Below are 16598 nucleotides of genomic sequence, written 5' to 3' on the forward strand. Positions count from 1 at the left end.
ACCTTCCACTTTCTTGAACTGACTTTCTGACAAAGGCTTCTTCACCCTCAACCCCTCCCCAGGGTCCCTGGCAGAAGTCCATTCTCATTCCTGAGTAGGAAATAAGGCCATACGCCCAGTCTTTCCTCTCCTGAACAAGACGCTAGCAAGCTCAGAACATGAATAAGTCCAGGTGCTCCAGAAAGATTTAACAGGTCTTCTCACATCTAAGCCTTAGAAGTTCAAGTATTTCCTTGAAATGGGAATTACAAAGGTCTCTAACAAGTTTCTATAGTTATTACTTGTTGCATTTTTAGAATATGGGCTAATTGCTTTATGTGGTCTTTTGGTTGTGCTCTAGAATCTGATATGCCTCACACAGTAGCTTTCCATCTTAGCCCACTATCAAAAAGAGAGAACAAAAAGCTACCCAGCCCCAGCTGTTCTGTTCATTCAACAAGGGAGAATTAAACTTTTATAAAATAATAGAATTGATTTCAGTAGCTTTGATGAAATGATCAAAACACATCAAGCTATTTTAACTCTAAACGTGCTTGCTGGACATAGTACATTGTAAGGCTTGGGACTCCAAAGGGGATACCAGAAAATCGACCCAAATATCACAGAACTCTTTGCATTCCCTACTTTATAAATTCTTCTGATTTATAAAGGCAGCTTCTGCAACCTTGAACAAAATGGCAAGGATAACTTGGAGAAACTGTCAGTTTACCTTAATGTTAGAAAATGATACTTCTTTTAAAGTACTATTTAATTTAGACTTCATCTAATTCAAATTGGCTTTCCCATTTACCCAGAAGGATCATAGAATCAAAAAAATGATCTAATTCAGCCACCTCATTTTACAAATCAGTAGAGAACCTTTTAGGTTAAATGACACAGCCAGGTTTTGGCAGATCACTTGGCTCCTAGACCAGCATTCTATCCCTAAATGATCAATGGGTTAGCCATAAGTAATTCTTTTAAGTAATTTTTTTCATTTCTTTTAAAGTTTTGAAAATTACATGAGAAATACATGAGTGTATAACTACTATAAAATAGCACAGGAATAGAAAGTAAAGTCTACCTCCATACAAACATGGTGTTTAATCCATTCTCTCTGGAGGGAAGCATCATTCATTCTTTCAGAGGAAACTTGTGTATGCATTTACATATCTATGTCTAAAAACTCGGGGGGCATTTAAAATCGAGTCACCTAGCGATCTTTTTCTTGGACCATATGAGTTTCTGAGATCCTTGTCTCCCAGATGAATCTGCCAAATGTAGCATATTGTGGTTAATATAGATGTTTCATAGACCTGCTTATGTACCGTCAAGCACTATCATATTCTAAAGTTCAAAAGTGAGCTCCAATATGCACTATTGTGTTGAGTTCCAATATACGCTATTGTGTTTTCTTACTGGAAATACAATTTCTGTTCTTAACACTGTGAACTAAGCTCCCTGTACTGTGAGAAAAGAAAGTGAATAACCGACCTACAAAATCCATATAAATTTCCTCAACAGGGCTTGCTTGGCTTCCATCTCAGCAGAAGCACACAATATTGTAGAAAACAGAAGTCAAAAGAATAATCTTGCCTGTAATCCCAGCACTTTGGGAGGCCGAGACGGGCGGATCACGAGGTCAGGAGATCAAGACCATCCTGGCTAACACGGTGAAACCCCGTCTCTACTAAAAAATACAAAAAAACTAGCCGGGCGAGGTGGCGGGCGCCTGTAGTCCCAGCTACTCGAGAGGCTGAGGCAGGAGAATGGCGTAAACCCGTGAGGCGGAGCTTGCAGTGAGCTGAGATCTGGCCACTGCACTCTAGCCTGGGCCACAGAGCGAGACTCCGTCTCAAAAAAAAAAAAAAAAAAAAGAATAATCTTGTGCAACTTTTTTACTTTTTTTTTTTTTTTAGACAGGGTCTCACTTTGTCACTCAGGCTTGAGCGCAGTGGTGTGATCTCAGCCCACTACAGCCTCAATCTTCCAGGCTCAAGCAATCCTCCAGCCTCAGCCCCCCAAGTAGCTGAGACTATAGGTGGTGTATACCACCATGGCCAGCTAATTTTTTTATATTTTTTGTAGAGATGGGGTATCGCCATGTTGCCCAGCCTGGCTTGTGCAATTTCATTTTTTAAAAAAAATAGCTGATGGAGATTCTGATAATTCTTATCGTTTCCTGGTCAACTTCTGTGTCTTTCCTAACTTTCAGGCTGTCAGTAGAAATGATGAACTGTAGCAGGCCAGGAGTTCAGCTTCATTTGGTCACTTCTTTCTTTCCTGTCTTCTTGCCCATGTAGCTTTCCCCTTTCTGCTGTTGTCTTCTTATTTCTGACCATGCTTGGGAGCAAGCTATGTGACACCCAGATTTTCTGAGTTGCCAGCAGTGGAGAGGAAAGAGCCGGGCAAGCAGATTCTTCATGGACCCTACTAGAAAGGACAGAGAAAAAGAGCACTGGTGTAGGAGCCCATGAGCCTGGCTCTTAACCCTGGCCTGGTGACTTCAGCTATTTGACCTTGAGCAAGTCACTTCATTTCTCCTTTAGCAACATCTCTAAAATGAGGGAGTGAACAAAGATGTTCCCTTAGGTTTCTTCCAATTCAGAAATACCAGTTCATTCTTATTTAAATATGAACATAACCAAGGCATGTGCAGTCTGTAAAGCTGGAGAGCTGCCGGGCACCTTCATGTTTCCATTTGTGCAGTAGCCCCCCCTCACGTGAGCCCTGTATGTGAACATATGAAATCCTTATGCTGCATCCACATTCAGTAAGAAGAAATTGCTTTTTCAGTGTCTGTGGGAGGAGATAAGCTGCAGGTGCTGTTTATTTTCCCAAAGGACTTTATATATGAAACGCAGGCTTTATTAAATTTATCAAATGCAATAAGAGAAAAATCTGTCATCTGATGTTAAGATAGCATTCTGGGAGCCGGGTTGGGGTACCGCATTTGCTCGCCAGAATCAGATCAAACCAGATACGAGTCCTTTGGTGTGGCCGGATTCATTATGAGGCAGCATGGGTTTGCACCTGTAGAAATCAAAACTGTTGGGTCAGATAGGAAAGCCAGTCCTTGAACTTACATCTTTAGTTAAGGCATGAAAGAATTATAAGTTGCTTTGCAATGATGCCATCTCCACATGGTCAGATTCTTCCAGTACACTGTGCAGATATTTTACAGAATAAGAGCAAAGTTTCAGCATGTCAAGGAATGATCTGTACTCAAGTGTTAGTAAACAAGGCTCTTTTTTTTTTTTAATGTTAGTAAACAAGGTTTTTGTTTTGTTTTTTTGTTTGTTTTTTGAGACAGAGTCTCTGTCATCTAGACTGGAATGCAGTGGCACGATCATAGCTTGCTGTATCCTCAGACTCCTGGACTCAAGTGATCTTCCTGCCTCAGCCTCCTGAGTAGCTAAGACTACAAGCGCATGCCACCACCCCTGGCTAATTTGTTATTTTTTGTGGAGAAGGGGTCTCACTATGTTCCTCAAGCTGGTCTTGAACTCCTGGACTTAAGCAATCCTCCCACGTCAGTTTCCCAAAGTGTTGGGATTATAGGCATGAGCCCCCATGCCCGGCCAACAAGACTTCCTCGTGACTATAATATGAGCATAATATTAATAGCTGTGAGAGAGAAGTGAACCAGAAGACCAACCTCAGTGTCAGGAAGTCTGGGTCTCTGTGTTCTGCACAGCTGCCAAGCAGCCTTGGGGCTTTGGGCAAGTCATCTGTTCTCTCTGAACTTTGGCTTCCTCACTTCTAAAATAGGAAGGTCAGAGAAGATGTTTCTTTTTGCTGAAAAGTTTTACAGTTCTGTGATCTACACCTCTTGGTCACACACAGCCGAAAGTAGAAAACATGAATGCAATACTTTTCCGCCAGTACTCCCAGTTTATACATTATCTTTTTAAACCAACAAGGAACTTCTACAAGGCCCTGTTAGTGATGTGTTGCAGGTACCAGCATTAGGGAAACGTTCAGACTATTATATCTATTCGTTCCTTCATCCATGTATACTTCTATTCATTTTGTATACAGAGTAATTATATATGTACAATTACATGGTAGTGAAAGATAAATCAGAAAAATGAAGAATTTTTTTTGTTTTGTTTTTTTGAGACAGCATCTTGCTCTGTTGCCAGGAGAACAGTGGCGCAGTCTTGGCTCCCTACAACCTCCGCCTCCCGGGTTCAAGGGATTCTCATGCCTCATCCTCCCGAGTAGCTGGGACTACAGACATGCGCCACCACACCCAGCTAATTTTTGTATTTTTAGTAGAGATGGGGTTTTGCCATGTTGGCCAGGCCAGTCTCGAACTCCTGACCTCAAGTGATCCGCCTGCCTTGGCTTCCCCAAGTGCCAGGATTACAGGCATGAGCCACCATGCCCAGCCAGAAGGTTTTTAAAAAAACAAAGACACTCCTGAACTAACAATTACAAAGAGCTAGTGACAGTTTCCCAAATAATTATGCATAGCAGGAGCCCATATGTTATCCTCATGTCATAAACCATAACTGATTCCGAGGAAAAGACATTCTGCCCCACTGAAATTCCTTTCATGAGGAAGACCTGGATCTGTTTGGAGGCACAGAATTAATTTTAGCATGAGGAATCCCAACCCTTCCATCATTCTGTGGCTGAGGAATGGGTTATTGCTCCTATGGGAGACTGGGAATGTTGTTGGTACCCCAGCTTTCTCTTAAGACAAAATTTGACAAATGCATACACGCTAAGATGCATATGCTTACAAGGCTTTGTGGGTCTCCTTTCTAAGGGGAATTTGAATACTAACAAAGAACAAAGACTAAACACCAAAAGGGGGCTTTCTAATGGTAGAATTTGGGATATCAGCTAGCCACATAGAGCAGGGCTACTTTGGGGGCTGGAGACTGCAGAAGGCCTTCAGGTTTCTACCTGTGAGTAAACCGAATCACACTTGATGCATTGCTAGTGAAGTCCCAGCCCCCTGACCCTTTGCAGAAACCCAAAGAATGCTAAAAAGGGCAGGTTTTAGTTCCTGCCAATTATTTCATTTACTACAAATGCCCCCAGTTTCGAATTTACTTCCCTCCCCACCAGAAATAGGTCATTTTGGAGGCTTATGAAAAGTAAGCATTAAGAAAATCCCACCTCCATCCTAATACATTGCATCCACAAATCCCAAACAAAATCACTTCCTTGGCCTACACACATAACTACCTGTTTCTGTTTAGGTCTGTGACTCAGAAGGTACCTGGAAGAAGTCATGAGAGGGGGTCGATCCCATCTTACCTGCCATAGGAAGAATAGGGCCTGCTTAGTAGAGTTCAGTGTGTGTGTTGGGGGTGGTGGTTCTTAGTCCTTCCCTGAATTCACTAATTCGCATTGCACTACTCTTCCTTGTCAATGAGCTGTTGCTGAGGAATTTTTGTAGTAAGTAATACAGGTGTCCCCAGTGAAGCCATCCCTCTCCTCCAAACCTCTGCTGTCCTTTGGGTTTTGGCTCCAGGATCCTTGCCCCATGTCCCAAAGAATCCCCACCCCCAGGCCTCCCTCCCCTTTTGCCAATTGTACCTGACCTTTTCAGGAAAAAGAAATCAATTGATACCTTAGTCCTAATGTTTGACCCTTTTCTATCTCAGAATAGAGAAGCCCCCATATTTGTTCCTTTTTTACTCAAGCTTAATATAGACCACCTAGGCACAGAAGCTCCATGCTGTATTCTGTTGCCTATAATTATCCTTCCATCTAATTGGAAAAAGGTTACTCTATTGAACCAGCTGCTGATTCCCTTACCTTTTCCCTCTTTTGTCAGTATTCCTTCACCAGTAAATTATTGGTTATCTAGGTCCTGAAGTTTCATTCATGTTTTTTTTAAAAAGCTTTAATTTTTCTTGGGAAAACTCTTCCTCTCATCTTAAAGCAGACTATATGATCTTTTGTATTCTACTTTGTAATACAATTTGAACATAATGAACACTCTAAAGTCAGACATGGATTTTATCATAAAAGCAGATCATATTAAGAATTTTTTTAAAAAGAACCAGGATTGAGGAATCTGTAGCTAATAATTTAATAATTCACCAGCATGTTTTGGGCTCCCACTTCCTGCTGGCCACTGGGCTAGGCACTGAGGATGCAGAAGCAAACAGATCAGCCTCCTGGCCCGCAGATTTGCATTCCAGTGAGTCCATTCATAAAAACTAACTCAGAGCCAGCAACACCCGCCCCCGAAAGGGCTGTTGGAAGCTTTGTAGCTCATCTGTACAGCTGTCTTGGTTCCTGTACGGGATCTTACTCTCTTGGGAAAATATGTTCTAAATCCTGTTTCCTTGGGCCATTAAAAATCCATGCTATCCCTAATCAATATATAGTTATGTGTGACCTTCATAGAATTAAAAAATGCCCCCGGATAGCCTTATGAAGGGAAAGGCAGAGAAATCTGCTTTGAAGGCTTGAAAATAAGTGAAAAGATTTTTAGGGAAAGCTAACAAGCTTTCAGAGGTTTCAGATCTGCCAGGATTCATTCATTAAGGCATGGGATGAGGCCAAAAGAGCCTCCTACCAAGGGAGAGACAGGAACCATGTAAGGAGATCTGTGAGACCGCAGTGGAAGAGTATTGAAATAGAAGTCAGACCTGTAGACATATTTGTTAATATGTGTGCCAAGCCAAAGTACAGGAGGAGGCTTGGAGGCATGGAGCTGTGGTGGAAGCAGGTTCTGGAAAGCAGAACTCTGAAGCTGGCTCATTCTCACCAAGTCATCTGGCCCAGCCTCCCGCCTCCAAGCACATCCTGCCTGCAGAGGGTCTGGCTAGCTGCCTTTTCATCTCTTGAGGGATGGAGATTCTACAACCTCCCTCTGTCATCAGTTCCAGAGCCACTCCCCTTTGCACTAGAAGTTCTTTCAAAGAATGAGGGTGTGAGGGAGGGAGGGGTCAAGAAACAGAGTGACAGGGGAAACAGGCAGAACAAGTCAGGGCAAAGGACCCCAGCATGAAGAGTTGTGGAGCTGGAGGTGGGGAAACAGCCTGGCATCTCACACTTCCTTCCTTCTCTTAAATGTGAGCAGCTGACTCCAAGGCTTGTGGAAACTCTAGAAGGTAGAACCAGCCATCTGGGGAAGCTGGCCTCACAGATGCCCCGTCTGGCATAGTGGAGGTTCCTGTGCTCTGAGAACGCAGTGTAAATCTAGACATACACTGCAGCCTGGGAAGAGTTGTGTTTTCTTCAAAAGTCTTTAAATTTCACAATTACCCCTCTAAAGAAATGTTCTCTGATTGAAGGCATGCCTTCTATACCTACTTTATTGTGTTTCATGCATTCTGCCAGAGTAATTACTTTTCATATCAATTCTTGGATGCAGAGAAATCTCTGGTAGTCTAAGGGGATTTCCATCCAAGTAAAGCTACTGTCTCTTATTCCATCCAGACTTTTCCATCTGCCTCCGCTCTCTCAGTCACATACCTAGAAGCAAGCCAGAAAGCCTGTCCAACCAAAATCACTCTCCAAAGCCCAAGCACTTTATTGTTCTCCCTGTCTGTTCTCGAGCCAAGGTGTATTTGGCCTCATTTTATGCCATTAGTTGTCTGGCTTTCATGGCTCTGCACCACATTACAGTCAGAGCAGGAAGGCTAGCAGTGGAGATAGAATGATGGCAAAAACCCAGAGCGGAGGCCTCTGCTGGTGAGGGAGCCTGCAGCACTCTCCACAATGGGGGATCCTAGCATGCCCAGCAGACCCCCATCCCTTCCCCTCAGCCTTGGGCCTTGAGTCTCATTCCAACTCATCCCCTCCCCTTTCCCTCATTCCAGTCCCAGGTGACACTTGATGCCCCTGACTTCTTTGAAGAGGATATCAAGAAGTGAAAGAACAAGGTCCTTTTCTGTTCGGTATCTGGGTCCATCCTGGAAAAAGTTTTTGGCAGAAATGGCTGCAGTGGAACCCTCTGACCGCCAGAGTGAAATAGTGCTCCAGCAGGCTGCGGTAGACTCGCTGCCAGAGTGGGTCAGAACTGTCCCAGAGGACAGGGTCATCTCTTGAGAGTCCTCCCAGCTCCAGGGCCTGATTTTAAAGCAGTAACACTAGGATATAGGTTATGTACAGGCTCCTGGAAGGCAGGTGCCGCAGCTCCTGTGACACCCCATTGCCTGAGCAAACTTCTCCAGTATGAGAGAGAAAGCAAGTATGAATGGGTGCGGGGGGGAGCTTAAAACCTGCCACACTGAGACTCGATGCCGGGGGGCCATGCACCCACTCTGCCGCCTGCTAGGTCTGTGCAATGGTCAGAGCAGGGGTGTGTGATGAGTTCAGCTCCCAAGTACATCCACACTTAGGAAGTGTTCTGTGTGTTTTTAAATAATCCTTACCATGTAAAGATTGTATTACATTTGTATACAAAATTTTTTTGCATTTTACTTTTGTAATATTTGGGGTTTTATAGATTTTTATTTTATGGCCAAGTATACTTTTGTAAGGAAATGTTGAAGTCTTGAGTATTTTTATTCTTTTAAAAAACTATAGTTAGTGTCAACTGTGAGCACTGATAAATATTATTCATGTGTGGTTTTCTTTCTTTTTAATCCAGACTTTTTAAGAAACTGTTTTGGCATAGAGTTTTACTTAAAATGCTGCTTCATTTTACATATTGTGAATACTGAAGATTCTAAAAAATAAAGATGCATTTAAAATCTCTGTGCTGTTCCATTGTAGAAATGGTAATGTGCATTGCTTTGCCAAAGTGGTAATTAAATGTTTAATGGTTTAGAACTCCTAGTTCACAATAGGGCTTCTCGTCATCACTCACAGCGTGTGAGCTTCCAAATAAGCCGCCATTTCTTTGGAAAACGCACGCACTTAGGCATGGCGATCTCCTGTTCCGTTAGGAAATACGGTTATGTTGACATTATGGTTACTGTGCTTGTGGTTTTGCAATAAACATGTATTGAAAGCACTTGTGATAACGTGGTCCGCATTTTGTTTTTAATCAAACTCCAAATGGCAGTAGAAGTGGAGCCAAAGCTTCCTGAGCGTTCGGGCAGCAAGATGTGGTGAGAAAAAAAACATGAGCAAGGAAGCAGAGGCGGCTGGGCCAAATCCTTCTCCTCCGCGACAAGCCCGGAGACGGGGATTCCTTTCTGTCTTTTGGAAATCCCCTGTCCTCATTCATTTAAGAAACATAAAATCAAGGAGGGGGATAATTACATTTACCTTTACCTGGATTTTACGATGTTGGAATAGAGTGAGGAACACAAAGCTCCTGGCACATTTTGATTGCCTCATACGTGTTCCTGGCCTTCTTCCCTCCTTTCCCTCTTGAGTCTCAGCATCTATTCAATGAATGCTGGTTGGGTGAACACACAGTGTATCTATCTTCATGCCATATAGGAAACAGAATTCTTACCCTGATTTTTAAAAAATAATTTTTCCATTATAAAATAATACACAGGGCCAGGCACATGCCTGTAATCTCAGCACTTTGGGAGGCCAAGGCAAGAGGATTGCTTGAGCCCAGGAATTCAAGGCTGTAGTGAACAGTGATTGTGCCACTGTACTCCAGCCTAGGTGACAGAGTGAGACCCTGTTTAAAACAAAAAACAGTTATTAAAGATATTTTTAAATACAGAAAAGTATAATGCTTTCTTCTTGCTGTAAATGTCTTTTAATATAGTACAGATTGTACTGCGTTTTTGTTTTATATTCTTAACATTATATCCTGAACATTTTCCCATGACAAAGGAAACTTAGAATTTAAAATTTCATTTTATTGTTGGACATTAAGGTTGTTCCTGAGGAGACCGATTCTGGGGAATACATCATTGTATAGTTATCCTAGTTTCTGATGATTTTCTTAGAAAAGATACCCAGAAAGCACATTACTCTGTTCAGATATGAAGGCTTTAGCTCCCACTATGAGTCCCCAGGTTAGTTCTTTAGCCAGCCCCATAGGGTCCACTAGAAAATGAATGCATTTCAGGATTCTGCTCAGGTGAGAACGGTGACAGTAGAGTGAGTCACACTGAGCTCTCCTTCCCCTTCCTGTTCTTTTCTCTACTGAGGGTACAAACCACATGCCCTTGATGTGAATGGGCCCTGTTTCAACTCTTTAGTTCTTATATAAAACACTGGACTTGATAGCGGGGTGCAGTGGCTCACGCCTGTAATCCCAACATGTTGCGAGGTCAAGACAGGATCACTTGAGGTCAGGACTTGAAGACAAGCCTGGGCAACATAGTGAGACTCCATCTCTACCAAAATAAAAACTTAAAACACACATGACTTGATGATCTTTAAGACCATTCAATTCTTAATTCTAGCAAGAGACAGGAGACAATGTAAGAAGGGCTGGAGGAAGGGAGGCAAATTCTCATTTGGATAAATGGAGAAGGGGAGGCCCTATAAGGGATACTTCCATTTTTCACTAGAGGTGTCTTAGAGAGTTGTTTCATGCATAATTTATTGGATGGGTATCATTTGTTCCCTAAAGGATGCTAGGTTATATTTTCGAATTTTGTCAACAAAGCAATTTTTATGAAGCTGAAGATCATACTTTTCACATTTACTTTGACATGTCTGTGACTCAGATTGCGGAAACAGGCCTGAACCCCCCATGCTTAGCTCAGTAACAGTGGTGATAATTTTGGGTGCTTGCTCTATGCCTGATACTGTTCTAAGCACTTTCCATGCCTCAGCCTCACGGCAAACCCAGAGTAGATTCTATTATTAGCTCCATTTTGCATCAGAGGAGAAAACTGCCCCAGGTCAAATAGCTGGTGTGCAGTAGAGCTGGGTTTGAGCCCAGGCCATGTGGCTGCTGCAGAACCCCGGGTTCTAACCAGGAAACAGTAGGTGCTGGGTAGCCCTTTGTCCAAATGTAGAGGGAAGGGGGTTTTCCGAGGGCCATGTATTCGTACCGGCTGCCCTTCATGCTACACAAAGTCCTTTAATCAATTTACTCTTAGAACCCCTGCAAGGTAGGTGTCACCACCCCCACATCACGCAGCACACAGCTGCTCAGTAAATGGTGGAGCGGAGTTCAGAAGTCCAGGGTCATGCCTCAGCATCAGGGGCCCTCGGATCAGGGCGAGGGGCACAAGAGGCTCACAGGCACGAGAGACTGAAGGAAAGCAAGAACTGCCTTTTCAAAAACTGATCGAAGACAGCTCCTGCTGTAAAGAGGTCATGGCTGTGTTCTGCTTCCCACTTACCCTTTCGCCTTCTCCATGTTCCCACTTCACAAGCAACAGACGCATCTCTCACACCTAGCAGCACTGCTGCAGAGGTCCTGGATGTAAAAAATAAAAATAAAAAAAAAATAGTAAAATTAAAACCTCCTCACTGCCAGAAAAACGTGGGAGAAGACGATTAAGAATGTACGTCCAGGGTACCTCTTACAACAGTTGTCATGATGAGTCCAGGGTAGGGCTTTGTATCTGTCCCTTTTCTGTATGTATTTCTGTCCCAGACAATGTGGCATTAGAGATGGGGTGCTTTGACTCGGGATGTTCAGGATTCAGATGGCTTATAGAGTGGAGGAACAGAAAGGATGGCAATTGTTGTTTAATAATCTTACTTCTCCTATTTCCCAACTACTGCGAAAGATCGCCAAACCTCTGAAGGCAACGAGGGCATCGGTGAGCAACCATGAGGGCAGCAGGACCTTGTTTCTTCCACGTGACACTCAGGTTAAGGCTGCATGCCTTATCTGACTATATTCCGGGTTGGAATAAAACATGCTGCTTTTGAGCTCATCCTCTCTGCCTCTTCACCATTCTCAGTAGTAAGGAGGAGCTCCGACAGTACTTTCTTCTCTGGTGCCTTGGTCTGTGTCCCAGGGGCATCCTTGAGAGTATTGCAAAGAGGCGAAAGTAGGAAGTTCCCTATTCCTTACTGTACAGATGAATCATACACCTTCGAGTAAAAGGAGCATTGTAAGAGGTAAGTTTGTATTTTACATTTTCTTGGACATTTACTCACACTTTTCTAACCACTTAATGAAGGTACAGTTGACATACAGTTAGCCTCACATATTTGAAGTGTAAAATAAAAGTTTTGACAGGTGCACACCCATGAATCCATCACCACCATCAAGATAGTGAACACATCTACCCCCTTTACCTTCCCTACCACCCCTCCTGTCTCCATACCCCTCCCCAGGCAGTCCCAATTTGCTCTCAGTCACTATAGATTCATTTTTATTTTCTAGAATTGTATATAAATGGAATCATACAGTATGCCCTGTTGTTCTAATTATTTTTCCTGGCTTTCACTCAGCATAATTATTTTGAGAGTTATTCATGATGCTGCATGTATCAATAGTTTGTTCCTTTTTATTGCTGAGTTATATTCCATTGTGTGGATATATCACAATGTGTGTATCCATTTATGTGCTGATGGATATTTGCATCCTGTGCAGTTTTGGGCTCTTATCAATAAAACTGCTATGAGCCTTTGTGTACAAGTCTTTGTGTGGACTTATGTTTTCCTTCGTCTTGGGCAAAAACCTAGGAATGGAATGGCTGATCATATAGTAAGCATATGCTGTTAAACACAAATTATAGCAACCTGTTGTTTTGGACAAAGCTCCTGCACCAGTCCCCAATGGACCACTCTAAAAGTCAAAATGGAGTCACTCATGCTAAAGTTCCATATCACCAAACAGAGAATAAGTTATTATCTGACCTTCTAAGAAATCAGAAGAAAGAACAGCCAATTCCCCAGACAGGCCAGTTTCAGTCTTTAATGGGCACGACAAAGAAGTTTCCCGGGTTTTCATCCTCATGACAAAAAGTCACCTGAAGTCACCTGATGGGAACCAGTTATCTTTCCCGTTTTGTCTCCCTGTCCCCCGAAACATGGAAAGTAACTTTGAAATGACCATCTACTCTTTTCTCTTAGTTTTTGCTATCTTCAGCCCTTCTCTGTCTATAAAGCCAGCTTCTTCTGCTCAGCTCATTGGAATACTTACTCTGTTTTATGGAATGAAGTGTTGCTCAATTCTAGAATGGCAATAAAACAGAAAAAATTCTTTAAGCTAAATTTGTTGTGGTTTTTGTCTTTTGAAATGCTTGACTTCCAAACTGTTTTCCAAAGTGGTTTCAGTTCTCATTCTCACCAGCAGTGTAGGAGAATTCCAGTTGTCCCACATCCTTACTGTGCCTGGTATGATCAGCCTTTTTATGTTTTTATTTTCATTTTATTTTTTATTTGTAGTTTTTGACGCAGAGTCTTCCTCTGTCACCCAGGCTGGAGTGCAGTGGTGCAATCTCAGCTCACTGCAACCTCTGCCTTCAGGATTCAAGTGATTCTCCCACCTCAGCCTCCTGAGTAGCTAGAACTACAGTAGCTAGAACCTAGAGAAAAGGTTTCACTATGTTGTGCAGGCTGGTCTCGAACTCCTGACCAAGTATCCACCCGCCTCAACCTCCCAAAGTGCTGGGATTACAGGCGTGAGCCACTGCCCACAGCCTGATCAGCCTTTTGAATTTTACCCATTGTGATAATGTGCTGTGGTATCTCATTGTTTTAATTTGTATTTTCCTAATGACTAAGGATGTTGGTCATCTTTCCACTTGTTTATTTGCCATCCCTAAATCTGCTCTGGGGGAGGGTCTCTTCAAACCTTTTCCCCATTTTTTTAATTGGATTATTTGTTTTCTCACTGGATTTTTGTTTCTTGGTTTGGTTTTTGAGACAGGGTTGTGTCCGGGCTCGTCTTGAACTCCTGAGCTCAAGCAATCCCCCCACCTCAGCCTCCTGAGTACCTGGGATTACAGGTGCATGCCACCATGCCTGAGTCTCACTGGATTTTGATCATTTTTTATATATTCTGGATTTGCAAGTATTTTCTCCTAGCCTGTGACTTCTCTCTTCATTCTTTTAACAGTGTCTTTCTTAATTTTGATGAAGTCCAATTAATCAATATTTTCTTTTATGGATTATCGTGCCTTTGATGTCACATCGAGTCCTTGCCTAACCCAAGCTCATAAAGATTTTCTCGTATTTTTCTTTTAAAAGTTTTACCATTTTTACTAAATTCTGCCAAAAGATTATCAAATACTATAAAATTCATATTCATCTTTTACTTGGGCACAAGTCTTCTTATCATTGCCAACTTGTCTATTTTTAAAAATTTCTGCCATAGATTTCAATGTCCACAATCTAAAAGATTTCGTCTGTAAATAATTCATTTAACAATGACTTTTCAATTTCTGAACTTACTGGCGTTCTGAGGTATTGCACACTCGCTCTTGTGCACACATTGTCTTTCTCTCCTATTATTTTTTTCATTCTGGTAATAAGTGACATTTGTTCTAAACTTCTGTTCTCTAAAATTTTACTTTGTATTTAATAATTGTCAAAGTTCAAATATCTTTATAATGTTTGACATCAATAATAATCATGAATATCTTAATCCCAAATACATTTTTAGACTTAGACCTTAGAAGACATTTTTAAAATTAAAATTATAACATATACATATTTTCATTTTAGAGAAGTATGATCGGTGAACAATAAAAGACTTTCAGCCTTAAAAATATATTACATTAGGATAAAATTCTGTGGGAGAAGTAGAAGGATACTCCAAGGAGTAAAAGGAACAAAGCAAATTTTCCAATTGTTCAAGAATTCTTTCTGTATTTTTTTAAACGCTGTACTTTTTAGATTCTCTTGACTACATTTTAACAGAGCAGTTTTATTTTTAAAATGTCAGTATTTACAATATGCCAGAAATTACATCTTTTGCAGCTTTTTATGATGAGAAATTCTAGATGTCAACATAAAAATTGTGAGGGTGTAACTAATGTTTTGGAAATCTTTCAGAAAGTATGTGGTAAAAAGAAAATATTATAATAATAATAATAGTCAGTCTTCCACCCCACAGTACGTCACAGAAAAGAACAAGTAGGAACGTGTCTGGTGCTGGCTGAGAGCTGGATTCACTCCTCTGAGTGGGAGATGAGATGTCAGGGAACCGGATTTTGGATTTACCTCAGCACATAGACCGTTTATTTCTGGATGTGGCCCAGGAAGGCAAACACGAATGTGTCAAACTCCTCTTTTCTCTGAAAGGGAATTTAGAAGTAAAGATCATAGGCCAAGCCAATGGTAACATCTTTTGGGCAAAGAATCTCCTTTGTAGGGTATTTGGGGAGAGGGAGAAGTTGGGCCAGAAGAGTGAGTTCTGAGCCACACCCATAGATGTCCATGAGATAGAGAGCTCCTACAGTTAATAAGAATCACGGAGTCACTTCAGCCATCGTAAGAAGGTGATTCGACTGGATATGGGTTGGAGCCAAGAGGGGGCCAGCTACCCTTTCTCTCTCTCTCTCTCTCTCTCTCCCAATTTCAGCCAGCGCAGTCTTTCTCCCTCTCAGTCTCTACTCCATTCTTTCATCGCTACTAACCTATCTTATCCTCATTCTTCAGTCCGGATCCCACAAAGAGCCACACTGACTGGCTTAGCTGATTTCCCTCCGGGCTTTTGGGTAGGGTCCTTCAAGACTGCACACCATGGCAGGCAGCCAATCCGTGGCCACCCCTGTGCAAAGCCCAGCTCAACACTGCTTGTCACATGGGAGGAGGATGGGTGGGAGGAGCTGTTTCAGAAACCTGGGAGTAATGGACGTGACAGAACCGTGACTGAGATGTCCATTTTCCTGTCATTTTCTGGGGTGGAGATGCAAGTCTGGTCTTCCTATGCCCACTTGTCTCAAGTCCCTCCCACACATCAAGTGACAATAACAGCTTTTCTATCACCACTGAGGGACCATATGGACATTAAAATGAAGATGAAGAGAACACAGGAACTCTCTAAATCTAAAAAGATGCCCTAAACAGCCAGAAGGGCCCCACTCCTTGCCCAGATCACAAGTGCTGGTAACAGAAGGTCAGGGGATTCAGGGAGGAATTCCAGGAACCCTGGGCCTTGTCTCTGCTCCTGAGATAAGGAAAGGCGTAGAAGAAGGGAGGGTCGTAGGATGCCAGACAGCTTCAATGTCTAGGGCTTTGGGATTCCCTCTGCCCAAAATGCCCAGGGACAGATCCTGAAAGCCCCAACATCACTGACTTCTTTGAAGTCAGATCCTGAAAACCTTTATGCACAGTCAACCAGCCACACTTAGCCAATTGGTATTTTAAAGAAAAGGGACCCAGCAAGCCTAAGACATCAAAAGAGGCAAGATTTGGTGGCAAAAACAAAAAAACAAACAAACAAAAAAAACAGTTGTAAGCCGAGCGTGGTGGCTCATGCTTGTGATCCCAGCACTTTGGGAGGCTGAGGCAGGTGGATCACTTGAGGTCAGGAGTTCGAGACCAGCCTGGCCAACATGGTGAAACCCCATCTCTGCTAAAACCAGAAGAAGTTAGCTGGGTGTCATGGCAGGCTCTGGTAATCCCAGCTATTCAGGAGGCTGAGCCAGGAAAATTGCTTGAACCAGGGAGGCGGAGGTTGCAGTGAGCCAAGATCGCATCACTGCACTCCAGCCTGGGCGACAGAGCGAGACTCCTTATCAAAAAACAAAACAAAACAAAACAAAACAACAACAAAACAACCCAAATAACAAAACAAAACCAGATGTAGTGTGGCCCTCAAGGAGCATCTGACCAGGTTCCAGGGGAACGAGGGCCACGGGAGG

The sequence above is a fragment of the Piliocolobus tephrosceles genome, chromosome 2, assembly GCF_002776525.5.
Source record: "Piliocolobus tephrosceles isolate RC106 chromosome 2, ASM277652v3, whole genome shotgun sequence".
Taxonomy (NCBI): domain Eukaryota; kingdom Metazoa; phylum Chordata; class Mammalia; order Primates; family Cercopithecidae; genus Piliocolobus; species Piliocolobus tephrosceles.